Source organism: Papilio xuthus, unplaced genomic scaffold (assembly GCF_000836235.2).
Source record: "Papilio xuthus unplaced genomic scaffold, Pxut_1.1 DF827461.1, whole genome shotgun sequence".
Classification (NCBI taxonomy): domain Eukaryota; kingdom Metazoa; phylum Arthropoda; class Insecta; order Lepidoptera; family Papilionidae; genus Papilio; species Papilio xuthus.
Genome location: NW_013531188.1, coordinates 4116950 through 4135358, shown reverse-complemented (window position 1 = coordinate 4135358; position 18409 = coordinate 4116950). Strand labels below are relative to the sequence as shown.

Below are 18409 nucleotides of genomic sequence, written 5' to 3'. Positions count from 1 at the left end.
GTGTCTACGGAAAGTTGTAATCATAAACAGCTAGACATAAATAACGACAAATACCGGTAAAAATATTCCTTTTGTCTAAAAATATCTAGTCAAAATTTATTAATATTTTGACTACATATTCTTTTAATTATGTCTGGATAGAAATTTACTGGCATTTAATTTTCTTCAATAAGAAAGGTAAGTTCTTCTTTAGTTATTTTGTGTTATTGGCTTAGCTTCTTGGACAAGAAGTCCAAGATTGATATCTTGTGTTGGTAAGTTTTAACCGCAAATGTCAAGTAAATCCTCATCTCCGTTGGAAACGCTAAAAGCCATAGGTCAGGTAAAAGCTTAGGTCATGACGGCCGACGGTATTTGTACACGTCTGGCAAACGGACGCACGTACGCCGCTCGTTTGTCATTGCACTCATGGACTGGATTGAACAGATTCATCACGTTATTCTTGATTTGATTGTAAATTGTAAATTTTAAACGAAACTGTATTTTTAATCAGTTAATTTTTAATTACAGATAGTAAAGTGAAGTACAGTCGCGCACGTCGGTGGTGGCGTGTCAGTGGCGCAGCACTCGTGTTTGTGCAGTCCGGTGCGTTACGTCCGCAGTGATTGCCGCACGTACTGTGTCATTACCGTCGACGTATTCGCTTGTGAGTGGTACTGTCGTGCACGAAAGCGTTAAAATAAAATCAATTTAATATAAATTGGAATACAACTTTGGATTTTTCATATTCGATTCACAGTCAGTAGTATATCGAAGTTTAAAGTTATAGTACTTTTTCTTATTTACTAATTTCATCTTACGGGATGTATGAATTACGGTTATTATTGCAATATTAGAAAAAATATTGTAGTTTCTTTTACTTTTTAATAATTAAATAATACTTAGTCATTTGCTTCGTCTTAAACAAGTGTCAATGGTTGTAAATTATTCAAACAAGCATTAAGTGCGACCTTGTATTAAAACAAATACATTCTCGATGCAATTATAAATGCAAACAAATTATCAGCTTTATGACAACACAGTTGATCGCCAATAACAACTGTTTAAAAATACATTTTTTCGATTCACAGACATAAACGTAATAATTTCAGCGCTACTTTTAATCTATATATATAAAAGAAATTCGTGTTGGTTACACTATTTATAACTCAAGAATGGCTTTACCGATATGGCTGAAAATTGGTTTGGAGGTAGCTTAGAGCAAGGAGACAGACATAGGATACTATTTATTCTTTTTTTTTCGAATGAAGAGCTGCTTTTTATTTAACTTACTAACATTATAAATGCGAATGTTTAGATGGATGTGATGTGGATGGATGGATGTGGGGGCTACACTAATTCAGTTCTTTTATAGATCCACGCGAACGGAGTCACAGGCGACAGCTTGTTTATAACATATGAAAATGTATTATATTTAATTTTCAATATAGCTCTTATTTTTAATCCGGATCACGACCGTTTTTAATTTGCACATAATTATTTAGACACCAAAGTGTACAATGAAAATAACTATAATATAAATGTAGTAAAAGCACTTGAGTTCATGACTGTACTCACGTTTTCCATTGCATCCCGCGCACCGCTGCGTCTCGTCCCACACGGCGGGTGATTTGCGATGATCACTGTTTGTCATACTGCGCCTGCGCCTCCATTAACTGGATTCTACTACGATGAGTTATGTACCTGTAATGTTATCGAGTGCTTTGACGTTCGGCTCCCTCTACAACATTTGTAGGTTCTAAGTCTAATCAGTAAAAGATTGACAAGAATTGATTATAGCTGATCAGAAAACGGTTTACGAAATAAAAATTTAGGCTGTGTATTTAATTCTATTTTAAGCCATTTTCTTTTGTGGTAACAAACAATCATCATCAGCTCATTATACGTCCCCACCGAGGGGCCCTGAGCCTAACCTAAGTTAAAGGTGACTAGGCCATAGTCAGCGCTGGCCAAGTGCGGGTTGGTTGACTTCACACATGTCTTTGAATTTCTTCTCAGATATGTGCAGGTTGCATCACGATGTTTTCCTTCACCGACGGAAGAACGACGGATAAATGTACATATGTAAACAAACAATATTCAAGCTTTATTAACTAAGTAAATTATATTAAAATGCTTTATATTATTGTATTTAGTAGAAGACAGATCCTGACAAGGGTAGTACTTTTTTCTTGGTACTTAATCTTGCATTTGTAATTGCCTGCTGATATTTTCCTGCACTATACTTGAATAGGTTTAGTAGAAATAAGCGTATTACTTAGTTTTAGACCTGAATATTTAAAGAAAGGTCTAAATAAACCTGTAGATAGGAATAAAATGATTGAATATCCCTTCAGTAGCGCACAAGGGATCACAGTCGATCATACAAAATAATCTATAGACTCCAATTACTAAGCAATTCTTAGATATAGAACAAAGGATGCGCTTCGTTACACGGAGATAGGCAATAGTTCCAACCAATGCCAGTGAAATTGACACACGCACACTTATTTTCTAAGTCACGACCAAAAGTACTGAAACATTTGCTCACTCGATCACACGATTCAATTCACACGTCTACCGTTTTCGTCTCTCTCTAATACCTTAAGTTAAAATGAGAGGTTTGCGTGTTGAGGACTTTCGCCGATTGCCTGAGTCAGGACAGATGGAAATCAATTTTGAAATAACGTGAGCTTACATGCTACCAATATGAATGGCGAAAATTGGCTTACTGGACATACGGTCACTAAGTTTGGACAGCCTCTAGATAGAAGAATGAATAACAAACGGTAACAAATATTCCGAAACAATTCAGACATAAATTATTTGAGATATTTTATTGTGAATAAGTCCTGTAATAAGATAGTTTTTAAATGTTTTGATATAGTCTACATATTAGTTATGTAAGTCCATGCTTAATAGAATCTCAGACCTTCTTAATTCATCATTTCGCTGTAGGATTGTTAACAATATCATTTTCAGATTCATCGCTCGTAGCTTTATGGTTTTTACATTTGTATTCTTTACAAAGCAGTGTGTTAACAGATAGACAAGCGTTGCTCGTGGATCTACAGCTGTATCATCAACACCCAGTTATTTGCCGTCGATTCGTGTGAGAACAACCTTACCAATGCTTACAGTAATTTTCATCCAACGGGAATGTCAAATGTTGAACAACTTTCGAGTAGTTTAACAATTCTCAGAACATTCAAACATAATTTGTTTGGTCATCTTCTTTGCCTTTTCTATATATAGGATCAGCCTTTTTTCCTGAGGGAATTCTTCAAAAGATTTGCCTTCTGGGGGAAAGGATGGTGAGACTTGACTCACTAAAATCCCTTAGGCCATTCTCAAGGACAATTGGGGACAGTTCCAGGATCTTCAAAGTCAGCAAAGTCTATTGTTTCGTATTTTATCATAATGTCTTCTTTTATATTACCTATCTATACTTTTTAATGTTCCCTACCTCTAAAGGAAAACGGAACCCTTATTAGGAACCCGTCTGTCTGTCTATCAAGACATTTTTTCTCAGGAACGCGTGAAGTTATCAAGCTTTATTTCGATCTTCCTTTATTTTTGCTATTTTAATTTCTTTTCTCACAATTATTTGACAATGTTCGATATTGTTTGGTAATATTACTATTATCAGTTCACGCTTGCAAGATTCTTCATAACTTGCGAGCTGTATTAATGAATTCAGACGCGTATTTTTTGTGTACAGTAACTGTCTGTAGTCGACACAGGACTGGACACGGAGAATATAATTCGTCGTACCAACATTATCTTGTCACCGATCCAATGAATACACTTGCTAACAAGGAATCATCCTCACTCGTTTAAAAACGTTTTGACGCTGTCAGTTTGAAGGAGCGCCTCAAAGACCACCTTATGACCTAAAAGGGTTAACTAAAAGCAAAGGAAATTGAACTTAAATGCATTATTAAAATAAAGTTTAGTTTGCGTTGTTTTGTAATTTAGCAGGATAGCGGTGTCTTATCAAAAGTGTGACAGTCACTTGACGAATTCTTCTGGACTATTATTGCATAGATTTATCTAAATTCAATTCAAATTCAAATTTATTTGAATTTCAGTCTTAATGCTTATTGAATAAGGTTACTATTGGAATATCAGTAATGGGTTGCTTATGACTTTTTAAAACTGTTAACAGTCATGAAGATGTCAGACATCTTCCGAGTGACATGTGAGTAGAAATTTGAATATATCACGCTGGGACGGAATTTCACTATTTTTGACATATTTGACGTGGGAACTATGGCAGGCTGACACATCCAGACAGTCTGGTGTCTATGTTTTCCTGTCATATAATTTTTTTGAATTATATTTGTTATTTACACAACTTAGATGCGTCTACGATAGTACGTCTCATTCGCATGACTGCTTACATACCTCGAGATTAGCTCTTCTAAAACAATTAATAAAATAACGCCTCTTTCATACGAGGGCAAAACAGTAAAAGAGAGGAGATAGTGTTCCCATATTTAACGTACTACGACTATCAAAACATTATTATTATGGATAGGCATTTGTGTTCAAACAATACCGTACTTCACTGTACTATGGCTTTCTTTCACTTTTCCGCCCTCGTGTGCAACTCCTCTGGTCGAATAGAAACCGGGGTCGGGCGCCGCGTCGCCCGTCACTTATTTACCGAAAACATTGATGACATTTTGATGGGGATACGAGCATTTGCTTTACACTTATTACTTCGCAGCGGGTTATGCCGACTTGTTTCTATTGTTGATAATTAAAATTATACTGGATGTGACATGTCAATATAGTAAACAGAAAATTGCGCAAAACAGTTATGTTCAACGATTCACTTTTGTGTTATAAATTCACACGCTGATTTTTCTTAGTAATACTTTATTGTATTTAGGTGTTACTTAAACATATTTCGAAATGATACAACTCTTACTTAATTCACTTAAAAAATATGTGATTTTACTTATTCTAAATTTAAGTGATTTAAGATGACGGTCTTATCTTTTATTGTAATAGCTATCAGTTGTAGCAAAATGTTATGGAAAATTGTAGTATCATCATTAACAGCTCACTATACGTCCCCACCAAGGGCTCGGAGCCTACACTAAGTTAAGGGTGATTAGTCCATAGTCAACCACGCTGGCTAAGTTCAAGTTGGTTGACTTCACACATATCTTTGAATTTCTTCTCAGATATGTGCAGGCTGCATCATGATGTTTTCTTTCACCGTAAGAACTCCGGATAAATGTACATATGTAAATCGGAAATCGAAAAACACATTGGTACATGGCGGGATCGAACCCAGGACCTGCTGATTGCAAGTCAAGTGCTTGACCCCTGGGCCACCGAAGCTCTCGAATTGTAGTATAATTCAAATTAATTCGTGTCATTTCTAGTGATTCCTAATCTTTGTAACATCGAACTCAATATAAATAGGCAAAAAAACGACGTCCATTGCGCCTCCGATCGCACCGATAATTTTTCAACACACCATCTACTTATTACGATCATAGGCAGAGCATTAACTAACTCAGTCTTGCAATCGTGACAATATAGTAACAATGAAAAATGAACTGTATCACAAGTGAATAAGGTTAATAATACTGTAACAGGATGCAAAATTTTCTTCTTTCTCTGTTCAACAAAATTGAATTTTAACATCAATCAAATTAAGTTCAAATTAGTTTGTACGGTTATTAATGGTGCTAGTATTTCAGCTAGACATCGGTCAAAGAATCGTGACCGGCCCGTCCCCAGCACCTGACGTCCACTTGTATTTAATGTAACCTCAATGCATCGTACAAAAACACGAGTTTCAACATTTCGAGACACAAATACCAGTTTCCTATCCCCGGACTACTAAATTAGCTGCCATATCTTGTTAATGGTGCTAATCATACTGCCACTGAATGTCCGTCAACCCTATGCGAATTAAAACAGGCCCAAACTGACAATATTGATTGAGCTGTATAGTGACTGATCGAAATTTCATAAGATTATGCCTCGTTTACATTATGCCAGTGCAGTAAGACAGTAACGCTGGTTTGATATGGACGGTATGGACTTATTGACGCCTGAAAGTGTTTACATTATGCTAGTTGTATTTTGAGTGATACTGTCCTATTGTGCTGGGAAAATGTAATATAGAACTTATAAGGTGACCCTATGAGGGTTCCGTATTTTATCCTATCGAGGTACGGAACCCTAAAAATAAAAACAATTAATAATTATTACCATATAAAAGTAGATTTTTACAAATTCACTGAATAACCAATAACTTAAAAGCACAACATACCTACTACTAAAGTGACTCGCAGAATAGCCATCGGAGTACGTTTAACTCATCGAAACGGTTCGATTTAGTTAGGATTTAGTAAAAAAAAATTATAATTATATATACATGTATTAATTTAACCGTGATTTTTGTTAATGGCTAGCAAGATAAAATAGACAGACAAATAACTACGCAAATTAAATAAAGTTCATATCAACATCTAGACAATTTTAATAATATATAGGAGTTAAAAGCTAATATCCAACATGAAGATATTTAACGTAAAAATATAGTTACATAATATAAAACCTTCATTGTCCACACATCACAAAGAAATCTCCCACGAGCACGTAATGGCACCTATCTGAAAACTGGACAATCGACATATTAATAAAACACACGATTTTAACCCATAAAGCTTAAGAGATAGAGTTTAAAGTTCTATGTCTTTGCAGTTGTACAGTACACCACATTTTTCTTTCATAGCGCACGGCTCGCTCGTGACTACCCTGACAGCTACTTTTTACCTTCCCCCTGTTCGTTTTGCGTGCATTGCTCTCTTTGTCTACTCTTATTTACGTCCCGACTCCACATTCGCGATCATGAGACCCGCGTAATGACCTGTGATAAGTTACATCGCAGATGCGCAAATAGGTAGAATGTAAAAAATAAAGGAAAAACAGAAACTTTATGTCAAAACCAAATTAATAGATGATATTGCAATTAGGCAATTGTTTCAAAAATATTCTAAAACCTCACTTAGTTTATGTCGTGCATTAATTTCATGTAAAAGTCAAGAAATTATCTAATTTTCACTCTGAATCAAAGATTAAATAACGTTAGAAAAAAATTAAAAGGAAGTACGTTGCGATTAAAATTGATAAAGATAAACTGGTAGATCAGTCAAAGAATATAGCAAAAGATTGAAAGCTGTGGCGCAATTAAGCATAAACTTCAAGCGATACTGGCTTCTGCTTAATCTATGGCAATAATAAGCCCTTGTCTCTGGTCCACGACGCGGAATGCCATGGGAACGGGTGCGTTGAGACGCGGCGCTAGTGTGCGGTACGTGTCACGAAATTATTAACCCTACGACTCACTATTACCTCATTACGTCGAACGCAGCCTCTGTGTTTAGTGGAGGAATGTTAAACACTGTTGGGGAAAAAATTAACCACAATGCGACTATAAATTGCACTACTTTAAATTATCAGTTGCATATTAATAACAGATTTTGTATACAAGACTTCGGAAATACTATTATTGTTTTGTTTAATTTGAAGAGACTTCAAGCCGTTATTCAAGCTTTTAATGCGTGCGAAATAAATATTTGCGTAGTATACGATGTACCGATGCAACAAGTTTTTATTTTTGGATTTCAAAATAAACCAATATGGTTCAGGGAAACTAGATTGTTATTGATAAATTTAAAAAAAAACATGTTTAAACTGTAATTATATAATAGATGAACTATTTTTAACAGAAAGTCCCGTCAAAATCGACCAGTCGTTCCTGATATTACTCGGAACAAACGCGGCCTCGTGGACATGGTGACGAAAATAAAAAAAAATCTTTTTTCATGGTCTTATTGCAGAAACTTAAGTTTTATTAATTGTTCGTACAAATCTATATATAGACGCTTAAAGTCAAGGCAAGGCGGGATACACGGTATAATTCGTAGCAAGAGGCATTTGTAAAGCAATATGTGTATATACGAATTACATTCAAGTGTATGTACTGGCGAGTGACAGAGAACAGTGACACGGCTGAGACTGAGTGAGGAAGTGCAGCGCAGGGACAGCGGCACGTGAAAGTGATTAGCGCACAGGGCCGCCTTGTCGCACACAACGGACCCTTGTGTGAAAGGGTACGATCGGGTTAAATGGTACATTTGATTTTTAATTCAAAATTTGATACATAGTGATGAAATTTAGAAATATTTAATATATAATAAGCAATAATACACCTATTACTTTTCATATTTATCCTATCTAAATTTTAGTTCAGCATAAACGATAGGTTCAATAGCTAAAAACTTACAAATCACGTTTGTGATTGAACGCTGGGGTATAAAATATTAATTTTAAATTATGATGACATTGTTAAATGTATAAATGGTCTTACTTAATGTTAACAACTATTATAATATGATATAATTGATTGCTAAATACATTTTACTTTAAAATATTATCGTACCATTTGAACCGAACTTCCCCAGAGCGGGCGGCGATGTCGCGTGCGATCGAATTTCACCTCAACAACGAACCCTTTGTACATCACACCAGAGCTAAGAACAAAAAGAAATAAACACAATGTGTTAGCGGCACTTCGCGATGCAATTCCAACAGGCACCGACGTCTAATTAAATAGACCAGTATACGAGACCTCTGTTTAATTGTGAATTATTGTTAAATGATTGCGGTGTCTGCGCAATGGGAGGTCTTGGTTCCCTGGTCGGTGCGCAGTGCCAAATTTTGTGAAACCACCGGTAATTGCAAGACAATGCGATGCGAGTCATGAACGTTTGGCGCGCTATTGTGAAGGGACACAACGAGGTCAGAGGAGTCATTCCGATTAGACAAGTGGTACGAGTTAGTTCGCACTTCTTGCGCGATGTGTAACCGACCTCTTTGACTCATCGTCTGTCAGTCGCCTCTGTTTTCTGAACATTTATTATTGACACTTGTACTAAAGTATTCTGTCAATCTTACTCATATTTGTTAGACGATATCTCCAGAACGGCTTAACAAATCTCGGTGAAAAGCATTAATGTAAAACACAGCCTGGAAGAATGCATAGGCTACTAATTAACTTGTTTTTAAATCCGTGCGGACAGATTCGCCGGCGACAGTTTGTTAATAGGGTAACCTTTTCTTTACAAATAAATTATGCAACATACCTTTATTTTATTGTTATTGAAATTTTTATGAACACAATCATTCATGCTTAAACTTTTTCATCGTATTAATCTTCGATATTTGTATAGTTCATTTCAAATTGACACACTAATAGCCCAATAACTGAAGTACACATGTAATTAGGCAAACAAGCAGGAAACCGAAAATTTATATAAAAGTTTGTGCAAACCACTCAAGTATCGATACGATTGCGGAGCATAATTGTATTCGACAAAAACCGGCAATTTTACGAACAACCCTCGAGGTGAAAAAAAAAATTAACAAAAAAGGCTCCTCCCGCACGAACCGAGCGTGAAATATGGCGGAGGTAAAAAAACAGCACTGCGCAAGTGAACAACGACCCTATTGAATACCGTCATAAAAATATGATTGACATATTCCTTAATATGACATCTTTTCGAGCGGTGATATTTTTTTGTCTCCCATCAACCCGTGTATAGGAATCCTAAGTTTATTCATTGTCAATCAAAACTATACTTTATTCCATAGTTATAAAACTCAATTTTCTTTATCGTTTATTTGTATTGAAGGTTTAAAATTATCGATAAATTTTCAGAAAGGAGATATTAAGTGCTGTGTAATCCAATTACTTGTTCTTTGTCATATTCGGATATGGATTATATTTCTATAGATCCATGTTTTCTATATACGAAGGATATCTATTGAAGTTGTCTTTTGTCCCTTTACTTCGTCTATCGTAATGACACGGCTCACAAACACAGCCTTTGTTGCTTTTAGTGTAATATACATGTTTTTTTCTTCTTTATTTAATCAATTGATTACATAGACTAAACATCTACCCACTAAACCCCTCTGTTCCTCCAACGCATCGGGACGGGACCACGGGCACGCTTTCGCCCTCGTCCGCGGCCCCGTCTGCGCCAGCTGCCGAGGCAGCTCCCTCTCGGGAGACTAAACATCTGGGAATAGGTTCACTGCAGAAAAAAGATTTATTACTTCAGAAAAAAAAGTCTGTAGAATTATAATTGGTAACATCCAAAGATATTTTGTAACATAAGCAGTAATTGTTTAAAGAGTAACAACTTCTAAGTAATATTATAAACTAGCTCTCATCCGCGACTCTGTTCGCGCTTTAAATTAAAAAAAATATTGGTAGAAGCGTAATGTTATATAACCTAAAACCTTCCTCTATAAATGGTATATCCAACAAAAAAAGAATTTTTAAAATCGGACAAGTAGTTCCTGATATTAGCGCGTTTAAACAAACTCTTCCAAGATGGATGGATGTATGTTAGAAGGTATCTTTAGACCGGCACAACGTATTTCGAACGATATGTAGAACATAGTCTTTAAAAAGACATAGGCTGCTATTTTTTTTATTTCAGTAATTAATAAAAGAAATACGAACGAATACTAATCTCTTATTTTATTGTATTCATAAACAGAAACAATCTTAATTAAACGAACAAAGAAATTTTCGGTTCAAACGAAATATAAACACGTCACTCAAATGTCGTCACGTCGACAAAATTCTAGGAAATATCGGCAACAGTTCACAGCGTAGATAAAACGTTCTGAGAACGAGACGACAGGACCGTGTCTCTGTGTCTCTAGGTTAGACCACAGGGTTATCAAAACTGTCATTGAAGACATGTTAAAATTAGTCTTCCAAGATATGTAGCAATGTTTGTTTGATATCATATTAAAGTATAGTAGCTTTTAAAGTGTATACCTAATTTAGTCCTCTTTCCCTTCCCCCCTTTTTCTTATAAGGAAAGGATGGGAAGTGGCAGTGGACTTTCCGGATGAGAGGATGAATGGGAGGGGGAAATATTTTATTTCGGTGCATCCTCTCCTCCGTCGCTTAAAGGTAGGCAACGCATATGCAATGGATTTCAGGTGGCTGCTCGCTCGTTCGCCACCTTAAAAATCAGTCGAATCTCGATGAACGAGAGTTCAAGAGATTGCATTTTTCTCGCTTATAAACATCTCTCTTACCCGAGTTTCTCGCTTACCATCAGGACCGGATAATAACTCTCGTATATGTTTCTCGCTTATCCGGTTTCGAATGTAATTAGTTGTTTTGTCCATTCCTGAATTGTGGAAATAAACATGGTTTCAATTATTTAATCAACAGATTAATTGCTTAAGTGTTTTAAAACAATAAATTAGGTAAAGAAAGTCTCAGTGAAAGTTCTTTATTTACAAAAACTTTTAATATTGAAAAAAGTCACCATTTCCATATAATGTATAAAAGAATCAGACTAATTCTTACGCTTATGTAAGGAAATTGAAATTAAAAAAAAGAACATAAATTCAAGATGGAGGATTTGATTATTTCGAGATAATGTCATACGAACACCGCCTTTTTCATTTCACACATTGATTGTAATTAAAATTAATGAAATATAAAAATTGTCTTCTCTTTTAACCGCAATAATATAATTAGCTAATTGGTTACAGACGAGTTTACGACTACGATCGGTCATCGCTAAAACAAAATCATAATTAACTATAAATCCGAGCGTGGCGACCGTCGATCGATTCTCTCGATACCAGTCGAGTGCGAGTATCGATTTTATTCGCATGTGTGCGTGGATACTTCCATGTGTGCCATGCCACGGATAAGAGATCGTGCATGTACGAGTAAGTGTATAAACATAGATTGCGCATGTGTGGATAACCTCACGGACAACAGATTTATTGTTAATGGTGTCCCGAACATAATTAAAATGGTTGATGTTTCGCCCTGCCCGGTGCAACCGTCCTCTCTCGCCCCTTGCACAGAGTGCTGAACATCAGAGACTCGTTTCCTAAGTGAAGCTTCCTAACACGTTCATTAGAAACAAGAAAGCTGTTAGAATAAAACAAACATAGAAAAATACATAAAATTATATACTTGAGTGCCCTATTGAATGATTAGTGTATTGGATGCGTATAGTACATAAGTGATGTATAAAAGCTATGTTTTCTTTATAATATATTAGTGTAAATGAGCTGTAAGGCCCTTAGTGTTAAAAGATCACCATATGTACCAGAGGAACTGTACACGCTTGGCAGCCTTTATACCCCTCTGTCATTCATTACTCTGTACCCATAGTGTTATAGATAAGTCGTAAGGATAAGGCGCTGGCCTCGTGCGATATGTTACCTGTGGCGCCATCTACCGCGGCCGTATACAATAAACTATCCTATTGTTTTGTTACCATCATTACAATATTAAAAAATATGACTGGCAACCTATAATTATATCGTAAAAACTTTTTGGTCAAGCTCAATGAAGTAAAAACAGAAATAATTATATTTATTACTTTACTATGCATAAAGGTTGATAGTATTCTTCAGTATCCTTGTTCTTTCTTATCTAGAAGCTTAGTCTAGAACTTTCTAATTTATCATTCTGTAAAATAACTAAAACGACTAAACGGATCATAATGAATTGTGTCTCAGATATATATTACTGTCTCGAATAGCGCAAGTCGGGGTACTAAGCTAGTTAATAAAAAGTTATTAGCTTCGTATTATAAATATTTGTATTTAATTTAAGTTGTTTTATTGGAACGAAGTAACCTTTGCTTACCGCCTAAACTGGTCAAAACATTGTCAACTTCTCAGAAAAGCTAATGACGTTCCCAGGGCGGTGTGGGGGTATGCGGGGCGCGGTGGGTTACCTCGTCTCGATTAATCAAAACTCCACGTCGCGTCGCCGAAGTTAATTATTAGACACGAGTTTATTTAATTTATTTCAACGTCCAATACGTTATGGGACGTACCGAAATATCGGTTGGTACCACGCCCCGCCATTACGTACCGGGAGAACGGACCGCTAGGGTTGTCAACTATGATACACATCTAACCAATTCCCATTTCATCAGTCTTACTTACAATGCGATTGTATAGATGGATGTTTGTTAGAAGATATCTCCAGAACGGCTGCATGCATCTCGCTGAAATTTGGCATAGATGTAAAATACAGGCTTGAATAACTCATAGACGACTAAATTAATAATTATGTTATTTTTATTTCAAGTGTACAGAGTCGCGGGCGAAAACTAGTATTTTATATAGTAGATTTATATTATTTTTTATATAACAATCGATTTAAATATCGCTTTGCATTTGTTATTATATTTTGATGCGAACCTAAAAGTCTTAGGTCCAGTTCAAATTGTATTTATTCCAGAATTAAGTAACAATTTATTGCGATTATCTTATTTCTAATTTATCATGTATGGCATTTAATATGGCAGGTCTTCTAACACTGGTTTAAGTCTAGATTGAAGTCTAAAAATGGCATTATAAATTGGCAATGATTTAAGTTGACAACCCTGACCAGTGGGAGACGGGTCGTTTGCTAGTCGTATATCATGCGGAGAAGATTACCACGGCACTTATTACGCGTTTAAACAAAAGCAAAGGTTAAACCTTGAGGTCGCATTGCCGAGGCTTGCGTACCCTCCGTGTTCGATTTAACTTTACAACGGTCAATGTTAACGAACGTGTGTACAAAAATTTATCAAAATTTATTTATAATAATTTTTTTATTACCTGTTATTTAATTTTGACCCTTCATTTTAATGCAATTAAATGTCCTGATATAAAAAAAGAATATAAAAACATCCTGTAGATATGTTTATTTATAATTTCACATCAGGTACAGAAGCGCGAGAAACTTAGTTTAATATTTACAGTGGGTTGCAGACACCAAAACCTCTGTATAAAACATATCGTCATCCCATTCATTTTTTGACATAACTAGGACAGAAATAAGTTTTAAACGAGAACTTTGGACTCAGAAGCCCACGGTAAGACACATTCATATATTACATACTAAAAGCTACGATCATCAAATGTAAGACATTCTGAACATGAAAATACAACACAATATGTCCGCTACAAAAACAAAAAAATAATCGATACCGTAACCGAATTTACAAATCGTATAACAATCATCATTTTTCAATCGGTTTTTATCGGACAACAATTAATAATACGTAAAAATCATTAACGGCCGAGACAACGGCACAAAAGTCGCCGTCCTTTGTGGCATGTCGGGAGAATTAAAAAAAGAGGTCGGGAGAAAAAAGGTTTTAAAAGGAGCGACGGCGTCCCGCGGGGCGCGGCGAGTCCTCCGCCCGGATAAACCAACATGGGACGTGTCGACACAGAGCCCGCTCTTGTTGCATTATTATTTTTTAAGTCACCAGTATACATATAAACCTAACATGGAGCATTAAATTGAAGCCATATTAAAACCACTAAAAATGCCGCAATACGTAAATTTTCACATTAAAGTTCAACAGTTAGTGCTAAAAAAATCTTGTAAATACCACCTCAAATAGCATCATAGTAAGCACACATCTGCACAAGATTCAAAGAAATGTGCGAAGTCCACCACAATGGGCCAGGGTGGTCGACTAAAGTCTAGTCACTCTCAACTTAGGTAAACTTTGTATTTTTACTGTTATATAATATCCGCAGTGAAACTACGAATCAAGTATTTATATTTCGTGCATCATTTTCACTGCTTGAAACACGTGCAAAAACATATTATTGTCATCTGTTTTTTTTTGTAACAGACGACAGTGTTTCTGCAGAGAAAACAAAAGTCGTGTGCGTTATAAAAATACCATGGATTGTCAACCCTTATAATAAAGGCCTGTCCACACTATTGACCGCATATAAACAAACGTACAGCCTTGTCTGACGCCATACGAAACATCAGTCTGTCAGATCCACCACCCGTCGCTTTACTGGCCACGGTGACAACCGGTTAAAAAAAGTTCAATTTTATGATCAATTAAATCGAAGTAAAACTTATGGATAATTCAAATAATTTTACTACAGTACTAGCGATGGCCCGCGACTTTGTCAGCGCTGAATTAAAAAGTAACTCAAATACATCATCTTTACCACATATGATTTTTTAAAACACACAGACGCGCCATTTTTTATTAATATGTATATAAATATATTAAGAGAGATGACAATACAATTTTGTGCAAGTTCTTCGTCAGTCGTGTTACGAAGAAAAGCCGGAAATGAGTGTATTGACTCAACACTAGCCTTACAAAAATATCGACGTTTCTGTCCCCTCACATTCATTCTGACACTAGACTTTGTAACGAAAGCACGTCATTCGCGCCGAAGTATTGTAATTATTAATGTCTAAAAGTCGAAACCTACAATATAATTTGTCTTCAACATCGCAATTCGAGTAAGACGCTGAGTAAATGTACGGTCATCACGCACGCTGTCAATTGACCCGTCAGCCCCGTAGCCCATTTCGATAAGAATGAGAAACTCAGCAATGGATATAAAAGATAACGGCCGACAATTGAATTGCAGCAATGTGACCCGACAATTAAATAACACTTCCCTTAATAACCCGTTAATTGCTTTAAAAGCTTCAAATTGATAAAAGAATCAGTAAACTGATACGTTAACACTTTCAATGCTATTACAATCTTATATTATCATCTTTACGTGAGATGGCATTGAGTGTGTTAAGTCATTGATTGTAAAATACTGAACCATATTTAATTATTAACACTTGTTGTCGCCCGCGGCTCCGTCCGCGTAGAATAAATGAAACTTAATTAGTAGCCTATGTGCTCTACCAGACAATGTACTTTATCCATGCCAAATTTTAGCCATTTCCATGCAGCCGTTCTGGAAATATCTTCAAACAAACATCCATCTATAACATTCGCATTTATAATGTTACAAGGCAAGATCTCATTTTGAATGTAATACGTCTCAAATATTTCGCAGAAACCTAATCGCTATAAATAAAATATTATAAAAGTGTATGCAGAATTAAAGTTCCGTTAAATATTATTTAAACACTTTTCACGATTTAAACCAATACACAAATACATCTTACTAATATTATTAATGCGAATGTTTAGATGGATGAATGGATGTTCGATTAAAGGTGTCTCCAGAACGGCTGCACTGATCTTACTGAAATTTGGCACAGATGTAAAACATAGCCTGGACCGCCGCCTGGCCGCCCCCTCAAGACGCGCCCTAAAAGCGAAGGCGCGCAGTGAGCGACGGGCCGCGTCCGCGAAATAATACCAGTACCACTCGTCCTGATGAAGGGCCCCCGATGGGCTCGAAACTAGTCGGTGCCGCCACCTGACGAATATACGTGAGTGTTTAGCCGTGTTTATATATCAGTATAGTCTGGAAGAACACATAGACTACTAAGTTTTTTATTAATTCCGCGCGAACAAAGTTACGGGCGACAGCTAGTAATTGTTACATTTAATTTGACATATTGGATTTTAAATTATAATTAAAATATAACAATGAAAATGACATCTGCGCTCATAAGTTTAAAATCGAGCAAATTAGTCTACTATTCCCAGATCGTACGATACGGTCGGACACGCAATAAACTATATAACTCTGCCGACCGCCCATTGAATTGGTAACGTTATAAAAAAACATCGTCACCTGTCGTGTCATTTGGTCCTAACAACGAGCCGCCAAAGAAAACATGGAATTAGAAAAAAAATAAATACACCATCGCCGAAAACTGACCGAAATCTAACGACAATTCGCCTACGGAACCCTATGTCAAATAGAATTCAATCTTCCTCAAATAAAATACAACTCTATTGCTTACATTTTACAGTTTAGTTCAGCTTAAATTAAATATCAATGCATACAATCATTAACATTATCCAAATTTAAACTCTGTTCCAATAAGATTACAGTTGAAATTTCTCTGGATGGTATAGTATTGTTTGAATTTTCTGTAAAAGACATTTTTTTATAGGTTTAATCGTTTTGACTGAGTAGAATTTACGACGTGATACTTTACTACGGCCGATATAAAACGTTGGGCCGACTTCATTAGTAGTGTTTTTGTTGCGATACTTTTGCATTGTATTATAATAATGGGGTACTGTCTTTCTTTGACATTGATGAAACCTTCCGAATTTATGGGACAAATGTTACTGCAGCAGTTTTACGCAACTGACAGTTAAATTTAACTACTATTGATAATTAGAAGGTTTTTAACCACTGTTTTCTATATTAACATTTTGTATATCTTATCTCTTACCTTACTAATTACTAATATTATAAATGTGAATGTTTAGATGGATTTATTTGAAGGTACCTCTGAAACGGCTCAACGATCCCGCTGAAAATTTGGCATAGATGTAGAACATAGTCTGGAAGAACACATAGCCTACTTACTTAGTTCTTTTTAATTCCGCGCGGACGTAGTCGCTTGCAATAGCTAGTAATAACATGGAGGTAGAAAAACATAGAGTAATGCACTAATTAGAGTGCCAACTTCTTTGGAAGGTCTACGAATAATGAACACTTTATTAATAAATTATCTACACCTAATCCTAATAGAGCGTCGGTGGCTCAGGGATCAAGCACTTGACTTGCAATCTGCAAGACCTGGGTCCGAATCCCGGCATGTACCAATGTGTTTTTCAATTTCTGATTTACATATGTACATTCGTCCGACGTTCTTACGGTGAAGGAAAACATCGTGATGCAACCTACACATATCTGAGAAGAAATTCAAAGAGATGTGTGAAGTCAACCAACCCGCACTTGGCCAAAGTGGTTGACTACTGCCTAATCACCCTTTACTTAGGGTAGGCTCAAAGCCCCTCGGTTAGGACGTATAGTGAGCTGAAGATGATGATGAAGTCTAATCACTTGGTACTTGCAAAAGTAATAACATCCCAGATGCTCCCAAAATACTCTAAATGACATGAAAATTTACAAGAACATTAAAAGGATTACATTAGTATCAAGTGGCAAGTAAATTTCTACAACAGATAATCCAAAAAGACATATTCACGCTCCTAACTTCGTTGGTGGTCATTGTATACAATGGGTATAAAAGGATTTTCTGCGTGCAAAAGCCGACAAAAGATCAATGTGGCCAACACAATAACATAAAGGTATTGGTGACATACACTTCTGTCATCTCGTTATAGAAAATTGTCCGGTGGCGCTAACGTATTGTCCCTTTTGAATTACCTTAAAAGTCATTTTGCACCCATTTCAAATTTCACGGTATGCTAGTTAGCTTTGATGAGATTGTTGAAAAAAAAAGGTTTGCAGTCCATCGAAATGCGATTAACTTTTACATTTAAGTAAGTAGTTTTGTATACGCTTGAAAATATCTTCAGTAGCTAGCAGTCACCAGCGACTCCGTACTCGCGGAATTAAAAAAAACATAATTAGCCTATGTGCTCTTCCAGAGTATGTTCTATATCTATGCCAAATTTCA

The 18409-nt window shown here is 35.9% G+C and overlaps 1 long non-coding RNA gene across 1 annotated transcript in view; it reads right to left on the bottom strand.

Moving 5' to 3' along the window:
* LOC106119533 (uncharacterized) overlaps nt 1-18409 on the bottom strand; it is a 98968-nt gene that overhangs the window by 40489 nt on the left and 40070 nt on the right. Inside the window, exon 3 of the long non-coding RNA XR_001227964.1 lies at nt 1558-1683. This is a non-coding gene — a long non-coding RNA (uncharacterized LOC106119533). The remainder of the gene's footprint in view (nt 1-1557; nt 1684-18409) is intronic.